This window comes from Bactrocera oleae, chromosome 2 (genome assembly GCF_042242935.1).
Source record: "Bactrocera oleae isolate idBacOlea1 chromosome 2, idBacOlea1, whole genome shotgun sequence".
In the NCBI taxonomy this organism is placed as follows: Eukaryota; Metazoa; Arthropoda; class Insecta; order Diptera; family Tephritidae; genus Bactrocera; species Bactrocera oleae.
The window spans coordinates 69,044,554-69,062,071 of NC_091536.1; the positions used below are offsets into that span (position 1 = coordinate 69,044,554).

Genomic DNA, 17,518 nt, shown 5'->3' on the forward strand with positions numbered 1-17,518 from the left:
GAAACGTCGGAGACCATATAAAATATGGCTTTGAAATTTTGCACACATACCAAGATCCGCATCAAGCTCTTGTATGGAAGACTTTTTATCTGAAAAAATATCTTCACAAATTTGCATGGATTATTATTCAAAGCATTACTACAATATTTAAACAAATACTGCAGATCGAACGACTATAGCATATAGCTGCGAAACAAATCGAACGATAAGAAACAAGTTCTTGTAGGGAAAACTTTTTTTATTTGTGAAGGGTATTCTAGCTTCGGTGCAATCGAAGTTTACATTTTATCTTGTTTAAGCAAGCTTTGCATAAAACTCTTAGTGCTTCAGCAGAATGACAGTGAATTTCAAAAATAAAAAGAAACCACGCACACAGGCTGGCAAATATGCAGTCAATACTTGCGCAAACAAACACTTTTCGAATCGACTGTTACGTAATTAAATTCAATAGTTTTAACTTCTAAATCCGCTGATTTGCAGCAAAGACAGCTACAACACTGCAACCGCAGGAAAAACTCGCACATTGAATGAATTGAATACAATTGAATTTGTAGACAAATCTCGATTTCCAGGCGCAAGTGTTAGTAAATATTGTGCGCCACTAGCACGCTAACACAACTACAAAGTTAGACACATACATAAAATGGCATTAGAATGCATGCAACACGCGACGTGTGAGCGCGCCGCAGCTGTGAAAACCACATGCATTCACATATACAATATACAGATATATATAAGTGTGTGTGTGTGTGTGTGCGAGCGAGAATATTTGCGAAAGCTTAGAGACACACAAACAAATGACGGACAAGCGGCCATAATCCCTTTACAATCTGCAGCAAATTCTGGTCCATTAACCGAACGTGCTTAAATGCCAAACATTGACATTTTGGTCAACCGAACGTGCAAGCGCACAAACACCAACCCAAACGAAGCATTCTTACAAATACAACCATTTAAGGGCACTCAACACACGGTGGCGCTGGCGTCGGTGCAAATCGCTCGGTTTAGAATTTGCATACGCAAATACCCTAACAAAAACACAGTGCGGCCCTAAACCAATACAAGCGGGCACACACGTACACATGCAATACTCACATTCATGCAACAGTCACACATATACCAATACATGAGCGCTTCTGAGTACATTGTTGGCTCCGGGTGTTTGTGAGGCGCAACCTGAAAGCTATTTAAAACGCTAAGTCACCAGCGCAAGCACACACTTAACTCATGCAACACACATATACCAAAACGTATTTTCACACACACATACACATAGGTTGACACAAAATCAGTAAAAATGATTGGATCGTCCCGTGCAGCATATACGAGTTCATATATTGCCACATGTGCAACAGCAGCAACAAGATTTGCTTGTATGAGTTTATATATTGCCACATTTGCAACAACAGCAACAACAAAATTTGTCTATTGAATTGCCACTGTTGTTGCAACATGAAACGAATGAAGTGGCAGCACATAAATATGACGTGACGTGTTGGTGTTGCAACAACTGCAATTCACCTGCTAAGCGCTTACAATCGGCAAGTCAGCGGGTCTCATGCCGTGTCCACATATTGGCAGCGCTTAAATGCGCCTATGTAAGCCAACAACCAACAGCGCGGCGGTGCATGCAACATGCCAGAGATGAGAGCCATGTTGCCACTTGATTACGCACGCGACTGACAAGTAAGTATGCATGCCACATTGGCGAGTACTACATAATTTTATGTAGCCACAAACACACGCACACACACAAAGCCACCCGTACTTGCCACATAAACATACCACTCCAACTTTGCGCCATTCACTAGGCCTGCGGTGCTTTCGACGCTAAGCAATCGCAATTGGAGTGCCGCTCTACACAGAATAGGGTTACATGCCGTTACCAATGTTGCCACATGCAAAAAAACACACATGCACAAATATTCTAACCATATTGCTATGTGTTTCATGGGTATGTGTGTGTGTATGCCCACTTGTAGTCATAAAAATTGCAGCGGGGTTAATTATACACATTCGCTACACTCAGATGTCCTGCAAATCATTAATTATTAATGATGCTTGTCTGTGGGATTGAGTGATCTATAAACTTTGTGTTCGTGCAGCGCTCGTATTGCTTTGAATTTTTGCATTTCTCGAAAGCAATTAGGTGAGTGCACACTAAAATTATTGAAAATTATTTACCAACTCATTAGTGCTTTCGTAAAATTGCTAGCAATTTGTGCAGCGCACTGCTCTTCGTTTTCTTTATTAACGCGACAAGCTATCGATTTTAGACGAGTACAAAGTTGTGCGCCAAAAGTAGAGACCTCTCTGCTTCTCTGCCGCCTAGTAAAGTTTTAGCGCTATAGCATTTAAATCCAATCGGTTGGAGAATCTAGCCATTATTTTTTAAGTATTTTAACTCACAGAAGCTCCATAACATGGACAATGTGGAAATTCATAACTAGATTTATTTATAGTATCCCATTCATAATAGTCTATGTGTGATGTGTGCCACTAACATAACCTAAAAAGACAGTTATATTTTCACCTTTTGTGGCTCTGAATAGCAGCTGATTTTAATATTGCTTTTTCTAACGTGTATATAGCTCTATCTCTCTTACCTAACTCTTTTCTATTTTCTATCTCTCCCTCTCTAATAATACTATATATATATATATATATATATATATCTCTCTCTCAGTCACTCTGCATTTACTTTAAATGTCTGACATAAACACAAAATTTACGGAATTTCGTTTGACGGAACTTCAAACTCTACAATGAAAGGTCTCGAAAACATTTTCATCGACTTCAACATTTTTGCATCGTAAATTAATAACGTTGTCCAAAGAATTTAAACGCACTGTACTTTTTTCTAAATACAATAAATGCAAGTTGTTCTCCGTTTCTGATTCGTTATCTCAATCGCACCTGGGTAGTGTAAAATAATATTCCTAAGTGTTAATTTCGGGTTGATATGAACTGTTATCAAGAATATGAAAACAGGGAAAACAAGTGTAGAGGGTCTCCATTTATTGTAGACATTTATAACAGGGTAATGGAATTAAAGCACGTTATTTAGTTATGTCGACTGTTTCTCAGGCTCACATGTGAGTTTGGGTGAACATAAAACTTCTTCTACCAAACGTCATCCATAATACTTTTCAAGTATATTTTAACATTTATAAACATAGTGTTAAGGTATGACGTCCACAGCAAGCGTGGGCTTCTAAGAGATATCTCCCTCTTGTTTTTTTCAAAGCGAGGTTTTGCTCTTTACGCTAGGCTTCGTTTTATTCGAAAGTACTTGAATGAAGCTTGAGTAACAATTTACTTAAAATCTATGCAATTTACGTTGTGATTACAGCTTTTTATCTGTTCTTGTATTTAAGAGCTCACACATAGACATACTGTTTTCCGTCACTTATATTTTGACTCTCTGGGTAATGTATTCTTTATTTTCTACTATCTGTTAAAATCGTATGCTAGACGAAGTCGTATGTTTTGTGCTGTTTACTACATTTTTCATTAGGATGTTCAAACAGCCAAACAAAAAGTTTATTTTTGTATACCTTGAAAGAAGTTTTCTCTAATAATAGTCACCCGTCAATAAGCTGATCAAACTTTCTAATGTATTCCTAACCCCAAACGATTACTTGGTGAGAAGGTTTAAACTTGTTTTCACCTATTGGCTGTTTAGCGCCAAAACATAAACCATTTAGAGGAAATTTAATATTTCGGACAATTAACTAACCGGTGCTTCCATACATTTACATTGATTATTTCGAGAATATAATATTTCATTGGGACTATTTTTAAATCAAAAATTTACGAATTAATTTATTTAAAGTTGCGTTTTTCTTAGTTGTCGACCATCTGTCAGTCAACAGGAAGCAATATCCGGCACGTGCAGTCAACGTGAAACGAATTCAACACTGGAAGCCTGTTGCTACAATAAAACTCACGTTGGATGCGGGTGTATCTAAATTGAAAATCAAAAGCAGCTAATAGGCAAGAGCTTCCTAGAAAACTGTATTTCATTTCTTTAAATATTTTAAATAGGCTGGTCAATGTTTTACACTGCCACTTGTGTTTCGCATAAATGAACCATTGGTAGGCTATAAGCTGAAGATAGGTTATAGAATTGACATCTGGTCAAGGTGCTAAGTTTACTTATTGGTTGTCCCAAGACTGGATTTTTTAAACACCAACTACTAAGTGAATACTAAAATGCTCAAAACTCCAAATGAGGAATACTTGACTTTGTTATAAGTTTTGTTTATAAAATATGGATGAGGAAAGCCTGAGGAAGAAGAAGTCGAGAAATTCATATTTTCATATTACCATAAATAATATAATGTGATACAATAAATCTATTTGCATAAATGATCCAAACTTCCACTTAAAAACACCTGTCAAACCCTTACTCAGGTATATTGTGTAACAAATATATCAGTCGAGTGATCGTAAGAATCAACTTATTGAAGGAAACTTTTGGAGAGCGCATTATATCGCTTCATAGACCTGTAGCGTGGCCTGCAAGATTGTCTGATTCAACAATGCTGAATTGCTTTTGTGGTGTTATGAGAAGTCGCTTGGATATGCAGATAACCCCAACACAATTGACGCCTTGGAAACGAATATTCGGTGTGTTATTGCTGCAAAAAGTGGTCGAAAATTGGGTCCTTTGGCTTTAATTACTTGAAATTACTTTTAAAACATAATGACAAACCCTTTTCTTTATAAAAAAAAACTAACTTATATGCGTTTTATTTCTTCTTAAAATACAGTCTCTCCGAAACAAAATGGCAGTGAGGAAGAGTTTTCTCTTCCAAATTATTTTGAATCCAAAAAATATATTATTGAAATAGATAAAATTAGATTTTTAGCAAAATGGCGGTAGCCCGAAAAATGTTGTTTTTGTAAATAAATTTGCACCTCAGAGTGGTTTAAGAAACTGAAATTTTTATACAAGCATATATTCCTGCATATATGCCTGCCAAATATAATATATTTAAGTAGGTTGTGTGAAATTTCAAGTCAACTGGTTCAGACGCTTTGTCAAGTTTTACTTACAGACACTTAAAATAACGCTTCGAGAAAAGCGCGTTTAAAGTTTTGAAAGCAAATTACACTACGATAAAGAAGCTCACAAGTAAGTTCATAACTTCAAAACCATGTGCTGGATCTACTTCGAATTTTCGGGGAAACATTCTCATAAAAATCAACATATGATATACGAGTATAATAAAAAAGGTCGACTTTTTGAAATGCACAAATGAATATAACCATATATACAACGCGATTACTTAAGACTACTCGCATGCTGAACCGTTATTAAAAACATACTAACATAGCATCGATGCCCTCAAAACATATGTCTTCGCTGTACATTTGTACAAATTAATTAAACAATTAACAGAAAACTAATTAAAGCGACAACATGCGAATATGTCCCAATATATGTGCTGGTGTGTGTGTGCGTCGATGAGAGTGTTAACGACAACTGATTCAATTATCCCGAAAACATGTGTCTACAAAAGCCAAAGCATGCCAACACCCACACAAACATGCATACGTATAAGAGTTTACCTATACCGAATTACATAATCAGATTAACGAAACCTTTATCCACCTTAGAGCTCACATCCACACACACACACACACACACATAACTGACTGCTTATACTTATGTGCGTTTATGCAAAAACCAAACAAGCTCTTGACTCATCGGGCACTAACTCACTGATTTAATCATCGAATAGTTTAGGGAAACAAACGCGCACACACACCTCTCATATACAACAACCAATACAGCAACATATTCGCCCGCCCATAGCCAATCACTAACGATCACATAAACAAACTAACCAGCAGCAACAACTATAAGTATCATTAAGGCAGCATCAACAGCATAACAACAATAATAATAACAGCAATAGCAATATCAACAACAACAACAAGCACCAAGCATGAAGCATCGATGGATAATTACGACGCCTCAACAACACTATCAGCGGCAATTAATTCAAATGAATGTGAAGGAATGACGAAAGGGACAACAAAGCGCCAACGCTGGCCGACGGAAGGATGGCTGGCTAGTTGAAACATATGTACATGCAAGTATATTATGTATGTATATGTATGCAGCTGTTGCAAATGGTTTAATTTAGAAGTTTGCTCATCAACATGTGTTTATGTGTGTGTGTGTGTGGCTGTGTGCTTCGGTTGGTCATGAAGTTGGGACAACAAATCAACCTCGACAATGCACACACACATACAAACAAATTCATACACACACACGCGCTCACAACTAATATCTATATGCTTAAGAACTCGTGTTGGCATGCTGAGGGGTTGAAGAGATGGGCGCGGGTGTGCTGATGGTGGCGGTAGGTGCGTTGATTTGGGGATACAAATAATTATGTGTTTAACAACAATAACATCAAATGCCACTAAGTGATTAATAATGGCGACATACACATACGCACGTGCACATAAGCGTACAACGACAACAACATTATAATCTTTATTGACGGCAAGTGCAGCGGTAACGGTAACAACGACTAACTGATTAATATCACCGCACACAACGGCAATTTCACGCCCATTCATTAAGCCAAGTTTTCGGAATTGATTGATAGCGGTGTAAATGGCGCACCGGCACACATGCCACACACACCGAGATTTATTTACTCCCACACACACACACACACAATCAAGGTTGGCCTTATAAATAATGTGCATAAGATATTGCCAAATTAGGCGCTTTGCTCATTTGTAACGGATGCCGACATTCGATATGCAAATTTACCGTTTATGTCGTCAAAGACACACAAATTCTTAGCCAGCGTTGCCATATGTCATATGTATGCTGAGTACAAATAGCACAAAACTTGCACGCATATAGGCCTGGCATTCTATAGGCCAGCAAATACCTGTGTTTAAATTTGCATTTATTTGACTCAGAGCGGAGATTTACGGTTTGCACAGTTTGCTGAGGACGACAGTGATTAGTAGCGCCTAAATAGCAAACACACATACTCGTATACATATATACATTTATAAATGAGACCGAGATAGCTATAAGAAAACGTTTTGACTTTCATCTACACACAGGATCGCACTCACTTGTAATGCCTTAGCCATCCATTTATAGATTAATTTGTAATTTTGTGTGTGCTTCTAGGCGCACAAGCAGGCATAAGTGTTTATTATTATTTATTTTGATGATTCTTAGTTTCTTAGAATTGAAAATTTCCCACTATACATTATACCAGCTGGCTATCACGCCATACGTAGACCTACTGGTTTTTTGTAATTCCACATGCAGGTTCAGTTTAGAACGAGCTATGTGCAACCGTGTAGACCACATTGATCTCGATCTTCTTTCATTGCGAACAGAGCTAATTATATGTTTAATGCCTGAAACCCATTTCAGTATGGAACTTTAATTTAAACTTAACCGCGCACCATCATATGCTGAGTCCCCCTGTACCACCGTCAATTATTACGTCAAGGATGGTGGAGCAATGCTTATAGCTTTGCAACAATCTGATTGCATTCAGTGGCAAGTTATATTTAATTGACAACACATCTGTTTCTCTCTGATTCCGCCCGGTGCATTGTTTGATACCAAAATCTTGCCTTATGCTTTAGGAAATTCAGTATGTGTTTGTTTGGTCCGGGTTCTAGTAGTCCGTTTAATATAAGAGTTCTCTTCTACGCTACTCTTCTTGCGCTCTTTGAAGTTTTATGAATTTAACGGCTATTTCGCACACCGCATTCTACTCATATTTTGTTTCAACGGTATACATCCGAATACACTCTTTCAGTATCACCTTTCTTGTTGGTATTGTGGACAGTGGAGTAACGTATGCTCTTCGTTCTTAATTGTCTGAACACTCAGCCATTGCTCATTTGTCGGAACCGTCGTTATCGGTTCACTTTAGCATATAGCTGCCATACAAAATTTGTTTTATTAAAACATCGGTAAACCTAAACAAAATCCAAACTGATATGTTTCCGAAAATATAAATTAAACTAAACCACTATTTAGGTGCTTTAAACTAGTATGAATTAGTGGTTTTTTTGTCCGAAAAGCGACACTTGAGGTACCGTAGAACAAACAATAAAAAGTACCAGTCGCTTGTATAGAAGAAATACAGGTGGCTGACCACATGGACTACTAGCTCATACTAGTTTCAAGGTAGTTTATAACTGGTTAATTTCTCTGCAGTGAGTCTATGATTATTTAGACATCAAAGCTTAATGCCTACTTCAATATGTATATGTATTAGACTATGTATATTGATATACATATATAAATACGTTAATTGTTTGTTTTTCAGTTGCTCTCACAGTGCAGCCTTCTTCCGCAACCGATGGCCGCTGCAAACGGGCAAATAGACAAACAAACGCATTTTTGCATAACCGCATTTTAGACCGATTTGCATTTGCATAGCACCACTAACAACAGCAACAACAACAAAGTAAATATCATATATGCAAATCACTTTAACCCTGCGTTGCGAGTGTTTGCCGCTTGATTTTATGCTAAATTAGTTTGGCCAATTCAATTCAATACTTAATTACATGTATTCCGATAAATGGTCATTCATCTAATTATATGATTGCATTGTGGCATGTTTTGTATCTATTTAATTAAATTGCATCCATTTACATGGTGTATGTGTGTATATATGTGTGTCTCATAATTTATATGTGTGTGTATATGTGCACTGCACAAGGTCTGCTAACTGCACTGCTTGGCTGTCTTCCCTCAGGACCTGCTTTAATTTGCATTAATCAATTGATGAATGTCCATGTACATTTATGTTCACTAAACCCACAGTAGCAGGAAAAATCGTTGACTTCCTGTATGTGGCTTTGATCGATATACGAGTACTTGTGTGGTACAAGACGTTCGTCTTGCAAATAGCCATTAATATAATTAGTTGCAACTTATTGCCGACATTCGTTGCTACAAATATACATATGTACGAAGGTGGGCCACTATGTGCCGGAAATGAGAAAAAGTTGCTTGTCAAATTGTGTTTGTTCAGACGAAAATTTCAAAACACTGTTTGGCTCAAATCGGCATCTCGCTGTGGCAACATATGAGTCCAAACTTGTGAAGACTATTCATTCGTCCGTATTAGTCATATCCTTTGATGCGAACAAGTTTTGTATGACTTTACATTACAATATATACATTGTATATAGGCTACGAAAGCCTCTCCCTTGTCTGCGTAGAATTTGAATATAGGTTTGAAAAATTTTATTTTAGAAATAAATTGGACTAACCTTCTATTTCTGTTAAAGCTTTTTCGAGTTGAAAATTCTTAGCACTGTATATGAATATAAATATATTTATTATATATAATATGTATGTGTCTACTTTATACAAAGTTATACCCGTATGTAGGTTCTTATAGTTAAGTACTTTTTAAGATTAACATATATATAAATAGTGTGTGATAGTGCCGAGAGCATTCGGAAGGCGTAAAGCGTGATGCAAAATGATTTAATTATGTAGCAACAATATTCCTTATGATGTTTGAAAATCAAAGCCAATACAACAATAATATTAACATAATTTATATACAATTGATTTAGAGTCGCTTTTCACTCTTTAAGGAGGCGTTCCAACGCTTGAATTTCCTCCTGTATTTATAATATCGATTAAAATTGCTTTGGAAATTGCCCCTAACATGTTTAATTTTCATATACCGAGTATAAGGATCTGCATCATTGCGGGTGATTTTATAGTGTATACCATCTGTTCATATTTGACTTTAACTTCTTCATTTAAACTGCAGACAAACCGACTCGATAAATTTTTTTTTTAACTTTTCGGTAAACGCATTATTACCGGTGCCGAAACCAGGGTTAATGAATGTGACATCGAGATTGTTCAACAATTGAGTTAATAGCGGATGCGAGGCATCGGCGCAGACTCCCTATAATAAAGCTTACTTAATGGCCATAAAATTTAATTATATGCATTTTATTTCTTCTTGAAACCCAGGTGTCTAAAAAACACACTTTATGTGCTCAAATAGAACTTTGTTTGAAGGAAATAATATGTAACGATTTGCATTAAAATACCTGAAAATGTTTTTTTTTTTTGTCAGCCCGAGAATATACGACCATATGTAAGATAGTTTAGGTAGATTGGCGTCAAAAGAGTTAAATGAATACCGTGTGTTCCCTCAGACTCCTTATACCAAATATAATGATTTTCGACTTCACGATTATACAATACTAACGATAAATGAGTAAGATATCGTTGCGAAATTAAGTGAGTATATTCTCTTAAGTATAATGTGGGTTGATGTAAAAATTGCATAAAAACGGTACAGATATGAGACGGGCCCCTCAATATGATAGATGTGTTATTAAACGGGACATTGAAAATGGGCTCAAATCTCCAGTAAATTGTTTTTTTTTTTTATAAAAGCTCTAGCTTAAAGCTATAAATTCATAATAATTTAAAAGGAAAGCAGAAAGAAAGCAACGAGTCATAGCGATATGAGAAAAACTATAGCTTTTCATACAGTCACGTATCTATATGTAGCATTACGTCTGTACCATATATTACAGAACTCATTAAAAAACATAGTAATTTATGCATGTCTGTAATCGTATGTATGTATATTTTTATATTTAACTTTTTGCAAATCATCTCTTTGCAGCAAAGCCGTAAACGAAATGATGGCTGGCAGCCACGACCACTACTGCTGTTGGAACACCTGGAGGGTGAGTAAATGTAGAGTTGCTTTGTTATTGCAGATATGTCCGTATTAATGCAGGAAAACTAACATAACGTTGCTGCTAAGCAGGAGATTTAACTAGAGGGAGATTACAGAAAAAAGCGCACGACTGCGTTGAAATAACAAAAATGAGTCGACATTTTTTTCCATAAGCCTGATGACAATACAAAAAACAAAAGAAAAATAACAGTAAAATATGAAATCAACATTCCAAAATTGTGAATTTACTGGTCGAGGTATATTTAACAAACCAAAAATAGGCGAATAGTTAGAGGTTAGTGAGTAAAATCTAAAAACGTTGAAATTAATGACAGTCAGGTGAGAGAAGTGAGAAAAGTAAGGGAGAATAAGCAACCCTTTGAAAATTTCATATGTTTTTTAGGTACTTGTGTGTCGCATATATTTATTTCCTATTTACCACAGCAGCAAAGCCACAATGATGTTGCCAGACAGCAGGTGAACTTTGGCTTTGACTGTTTACAATGGACTTTTACAGGAAAACAATAAGACTAAATAGACATAGCTCTATTTATAAATATAGCTTACAGACGCAGAATAGTGCAAGCGGCGCATGACAGGCATAAAATAATCCAATACAATTCAACAGTAGGATTTTTGTAAAAAATAAATGAGGAGTTGTGTGTTGTTTAAGAGTGGGGAGTATTGAATGCTATGAAAATATAATGATAGATATTTCGCATTGAAGGCGCACTAAAGCAATATAGCATACAGTGGTTTGCTTCTTTCTAAGTATCAAATTTTGAAAATCCAGCAAGAAAAAAACGTTGACTTCGTTTGCACCGAAGCTATAATACCCTGCACAAATAAAAAAGTGAAAAATTTGATTCTGATCGGTCAGTTTGCATGGCAGCTATATCACATAGTAGTCCGATCTGAATGATTTGTTTGGACAATTTCGTGAAAATATCTTGTCAAAAAGTTTTAAATATAAGGACTTGATTTTAAAGGATCAGTTTGTATGGCAGCTTAATGGTATATTAATCCAAGATCGGTGGTTGCGACAAGCAACTTCTTGGGGAGAAAAGGACTTGTGCAAAATTTTTCACGGTTTAAATCTCTCCTACCAAACCAAATCTTATTTTTCTTTCATTCTTAATATTTAGGAACAGATTATAATCGCAAGGTTCAACGATAGATGAAAAAGAATCGTCAAATGTTCTAATAAAAGACTAACGCATTAATAATTTAGTAGATTAGCTGTATTGCCTTGTAGATATGTACTATATAATCGCTCGAACAGTTTGGAATCTATCAAAGAGATATTTTCGCAATGTAAATATAAGCTTCTTACTTTTCTCTAAAATAGTTGCACAAATACGAGATTATAAATTTATTATTTTTCTGCCCAAAAATTCAAAAATCTGTTCAGTCAGTTAAAATGACCACTAGCTAAGGAATCTATGAAACATATTGAGCACTTCTGGACAGTCTTAACTCTGAAGACTATTTTTGGTCGACAGGCTGCGCTGTTTAACTGTTATCTTACAACATTAAGTTTGTTACACCAAACGGTGGTGTGTATTATCTAAAACTAACCAAAATGAATATATGATTATCAATATGAACACGATGACGAGCCGAATTGATTTTCGAATGTCTGGCTATTCATTCGTCTAAAAACATAAACTACTAATTCTATGATAATTAAACTCAGTGAGAATATTTTGTTTTGTCATTTCACGGTAAAATGATGTCGAAAGTAAAAATTATTTTCTTCAATTCCTCAATTTTGTGCCACCATGCGTCAACGCTATCAGCCAAAGTTCTAATTTCCAGTGCTTTATTGTTGTTTCTGTGCAATGTCTCGTTTTGTTTTTCAATCAAAGTGTTTTGCTTTTTTACAAGTACTCGTCCATATTTGATTTACTCCTCAGTTGTTGTAATTTTTGCAACTTCTTCTTTAACGGACTGTTTCGCAACTACAATCATTGACAGTAAACTGAAGTAGACGGTCAGTAAATAAATACGAAATCATAATATCAAATGTACAAGTGCAAGTGTATTGAAGAATCGACCCCAAGTCCACAAGTGGCTGTACACTGCTTCGCTTATGCAAATGCAATAACAATGAAGGAAGAAAACTTACAAGTGTGCGTGGGTGTGCGTGCTGGAGACAAGCACGGAAGCGAACTAACATGAAAATCTTCTCTCCGGAGACTCATTACGATGTGGATTGGATATGCGGACTAACAATTGCAGACGATTGTCAACTACAGTTATAAGTAGGCGAGCCCATTTCCCCATACTCCTTGTCATGGTTACTAAGCATTGTTACTTTTATATCGACGTTTTTGTTGTTATTTATTTTGCTATTTATATCGATAGACTCTCTTACATCTAGTATTGTCGACTAGCTTCCCGCTCATTAAGTGTCGTCTGTTGGGTTGCGTGCGCTCCGTGCAACTCAAGTGGCATGTTCGACCCCAAGCTGCATCGATGTGATCAATAAATGTTGAGTGTTGACTTCCCCCTTTTTGTTGCGGTTTTATTTGATTCCATTTTGCGGATTTAAATGCTGACCCGGCGTTTCTATGCAAACTCACACTTTTTATTTCGTATTTGGACTTTTAAATAAACTTGAAACTCTAGGGTTAGCTGCCAAATGGGGTCCCTTTTAATACACCTTCTTTCTTCTATTTAATGGAATCGCACACAACAGCTGTACTCCATTTAAACGGGTTTCATGTGATAAGAGCTCCTTGCTGTTATGCTTCAATAATATTGATATGCTTGTAGATGCATCTGATGTTGTTGTTATACTTCTTATTATATTATTTATAAGTATTTATTAACAACTTTAGTAAATGGTCTAGCAGATAAATCAGCTGCGAATGGCCAGTTGGGAAACAACCTTCGAAGCATTCCTGGTGAGATGCTGCAAAAGTTCAAAATGGGACTGTCAGACTGGTTTTCATTGATTACAGTTATATTTATTATGTAATAATAATTTAATTTCTGTGCTTCTAGAGAATACTCTTTGAAAATTATTGCCACTCAGCTTCCGGTTTATGCTTTTGATTTTTTATAACGCAACCCTTCTTAGCAAGACTTTGAAATCATATTTGATTCTTTTTTTCTAACCAATCGGATTATTGACTCTTTAGCAAACTTGAGTCTATTTGAACTACCTTTGGATTACATATATTACCTTATTAGATCTTACAAATAAGATACAAAAACTTACTCAAAGAAAAAAATCATAAAATATATTTCCATGAACATGTAGACAAACTTCTTAACACCACCAGACCATTTGGGATATTTTGGTATACAAAAGAATTTGAAATAATTTTAAAGTCGACAAAGGGTCGTCTAGCATATTTTTTGTCACATGAAGCAAAGTGTGATCTATACAAAAACATTAACAAAATAAGTTAACCTTTCCCTGACCACAATTTTCATACACATAACATTTCAGAAAAACCAGAGCTGTCGATTGATTCTTTTCTCTCATTTTGAATTCCAATTTATTGCGGATGCTAATAATTACAGAATTCTAGACCTAAGCAGTTTAGTCTTGCTAACTGAAAATTTATACAAAGATCATGGATTATTGAATGATCAAATATGGTAGATATGCCAAATGCTTGCGAAGCTGAAAGCTGGAAAGCATCCTTACAATTTAGATTTAAGCATATTAGGGGTATTTAGCAAAATAATATAGAATTCTAGTTAGTAGATAGCTAACAACTCATTGTTAACGCCGGCATCCTATCATATTATATATTAGGTAAAGTAAAAAGTTCGTTCGGTTTTTTATTGATTTTTCAAAAGATGATAACTTTGTGTACATTTGTCCGATTTAAGTCAAATATGCGCCGTTTTGTTCGTAAACTTGTTGCCAACGAGATGCCAACCTCACTATACCCCTCTCGTAGAAGGCTGTGCCCCTATTGGCAAAAAACTCGGAGAGTTAATTTTCACAGGCCTCTCTTGAGGTCAACTTCTCACCATTAAGCGCGTTTGCCATGGACAGGAAAATATGGTAATCACTTGGTGCCAGGTGCGGACTATAAGGTGGGTGCATTAGGACCTCCCATCCGAGCCCCAGGAGCTTCTGGCGCGACACCAAAGACGTGTGTGGCCTGGCATTGTTCTGATGGAACACAATTCGGCCGCTGTTGATCATAGATGGCCTCTTCTGGATGAGTGCTGCCTTCAAGCGGTCTAGTTGTTGGCAGTGGAGGGCTCAATTGAGCGTTTGGCCATAGGGCAGCAGCTCGTAGTAAATGATTTCTTGCGAATCCCACCAAACACGCAGCAAAACCTTCCTGGCCGTCAATCAGGTCTTGGCCACCATCCGGGCCGCTTCCCCGAGCTTTGACCACGACCGTTTGCGCTCGATAATGTCGTAAGTGACCAATTTTTCATCGCCAGTCACAATCCGTTTCAGAAACGGGTCGATTTTGTTGTCCATCTTTGACGAGCGCTAACAACGAACTGAGTAAATCAATCGAAAAACTGTCAAAGACAAACTTTTAGCGCGAATAAACACGTTTTCAGCGTCGTATAGTATGACATGATGCGACACGTAACACTAGTACTATGGACAATAATCATATCAATATAATCAATAAACTCCCCTAAGATCAATACTTGCATTTAATAGTCACGGCAATACAGTTTGCATGAGATAAACTTCGGGTCCAATTACGAGTTTTTTTATGTTCTTGTAATTATTTCTATACTTCTTATGATTGATTTTATACCACAGACTTTATTAAGTTTGCCACAAAGTTTGTAATACCCTATAAAAAGTAGTTATAAATGATCTAGGTAATATTCGGTGCAACCAAAATTAACGTTTTTCCTTATTTTATAAGTCTGTTACAGAAAAGTACAATTGTAAACCTTTATTTCTAATATACTATCGTAACCACTAGCTATATTTCATACAAAAAGTATGAGCAACGAAAGTAAATAATTGAAATTATTCACGTATAGTTTTCCCCCATTCCCAAAACGTTCGCCATTTCCAAATTTATATCTGTTTATACATACTTGGCCGAGTTAAGCTGTGAAATTCACTTTTTTTATTCAAGGGTGTCCGAAAGGGATTATGTAGTGTGCAAAACTCGATTAACACAACACTTGTCCGAAAAATAATTCTGGCTTAAACTATGAAATTTCGCAAAAAATACAACAATAACAATAATAATAACAATAAATTTGCACGAAGGAGACCGCAAATAAAAATGCTCCTCCCATTATTTTCCAGCAAATGTGAAAAAGTACTTTCTCCCAGCAACACGATTGTGTGTCTGTATGTGAGAGTCTTGCAATTACCTTTCTCTTTCCACATGTGGCTTGTTTTATTTGCAGGACGGCGCTTATCGCCGTATACCGTAATGCACACACGTACAATTTTAATAATAAAGCACTTTACTAGTGAAGCAAAGTTATGCTAAGCCTCTTGGTTAGACGAGCACTAGCCGATTAGAAGCCATGCTGATCCGCATTGAAATGAAGCTTAACACAATAAAAGTGCAAGTGAGATAAATTTATTTGTACATATATACATACATACAAAATCATAAACATCCATACGCACTAAGAGATAGTTGTTCCAGCTCGCTGAAGCCAGGCAATGTTGTTAGACAGATCGATTTTTTTTTAGGATAGTCTTAAAATTTTTTAATAAAACTATAAAAAAAATGTAACACAGATATTTAAAAATTCTGCATTAATATAATAGAATATAATATACTAAGTTCGCGCTCGCAGCGGATTTTATCAGACATTTCATAATTTCATTTAAGCAATGTTATAGACCAGGGATGAAGCCTTGAAAATATTTAAAAGTGATATAACAAAAATGTATATACTTTTTTTCCACATATGGTGACTTCAAAATTTTTGCGAAAAATGCTAATAAAAAAATGTTTGGTTTTTTATTATTATTATTTACAAACAAGTTTTTTCTTTCACCAATTTGGCGTAAACTCACCTTTTTAAGTACCAAACACATTGTAATCGTCTTGAATTAAAATATTTGTTTCTTTTACCTCATTTTGACTTAATAGCAAAGAGGTGTACGCTAATTTTTTAATCGGATATTCTCAAGTCAAAATATATGCTTTAAAAAAAAAAAAAAATTCCCGACCAGAGATCGCTTTACTTCCAATAAGTCTTGTCCTAATATTGTTTTTGTTTTTTTTTTTTGGTTGCAAAAATTTTAGAGTCCATTTGTTTTATGTAGTTTATCTCGATAAATCATGTCGTAATTTTATAAGTATTCACGCTTATCTAATATTTCATAATCTTTATAAAGTGAAATTACTTTTGGTGCTTACTGTATGTACATTTTTTGCGGCTTAAGTCCTAACATCAATTTTTGGTAGTGAACACGAGCCCGCAATCTGTAACGAGTCCACTCTTATTTAATTGCTTGAAAACCTATCGAACTTCTAATAAGAATTATATAAAAAGTTTAAAGTCGTGTTTTATTAAGTTTGCCACGAAGTTCTTAACACTACGGGGACCCTACAAAATATAAATATAAAAGATCAGCATTACGAGCTAAGTCAATTTAGCGATGTTCGTCTATGTGTCATCTGTCTGTATATGTATACACGAACTAGCTCCATAATTTTTGAAAAATCGATCTGAAATTTTGCACATATCCTTTTTCTGCCATACAAACTGAACTATCAGAATCAATTTCTTTTCAGTAATTTTTCGATAATTTTGTAGTCAATTCAAACAGCAAACTTACTCCAAAAAATAAATTTCTAAGG

At 35.7% G+C, this 17,518-nt stretch overlaps 1 long non-coding RNA gene across 1 annotated transcript in view; it reads left to right on the top strand.

Moving 5' to 3' along the window:
- The window catches only part of LOC138855656 (uncharacterized), a 43,512-nt gene extending 38,781 nt beyond the window's left edge, over nucleotides 1-4,731 (top strand). Inside the window, exon 4 of the long non-coding RNA XR_004977592.2 lies at nucleotides 3,851-4,731. This is a non-coding gene — a long non-coding RNA (uncharacterized lncRNA). The remainder of the gene's footprint in view (nucleotides 1-3,850) is intronic.
- The last annotated feature ends 12,787 nt before the right edge of the window (nucleotides 4,732-17,518 follow it).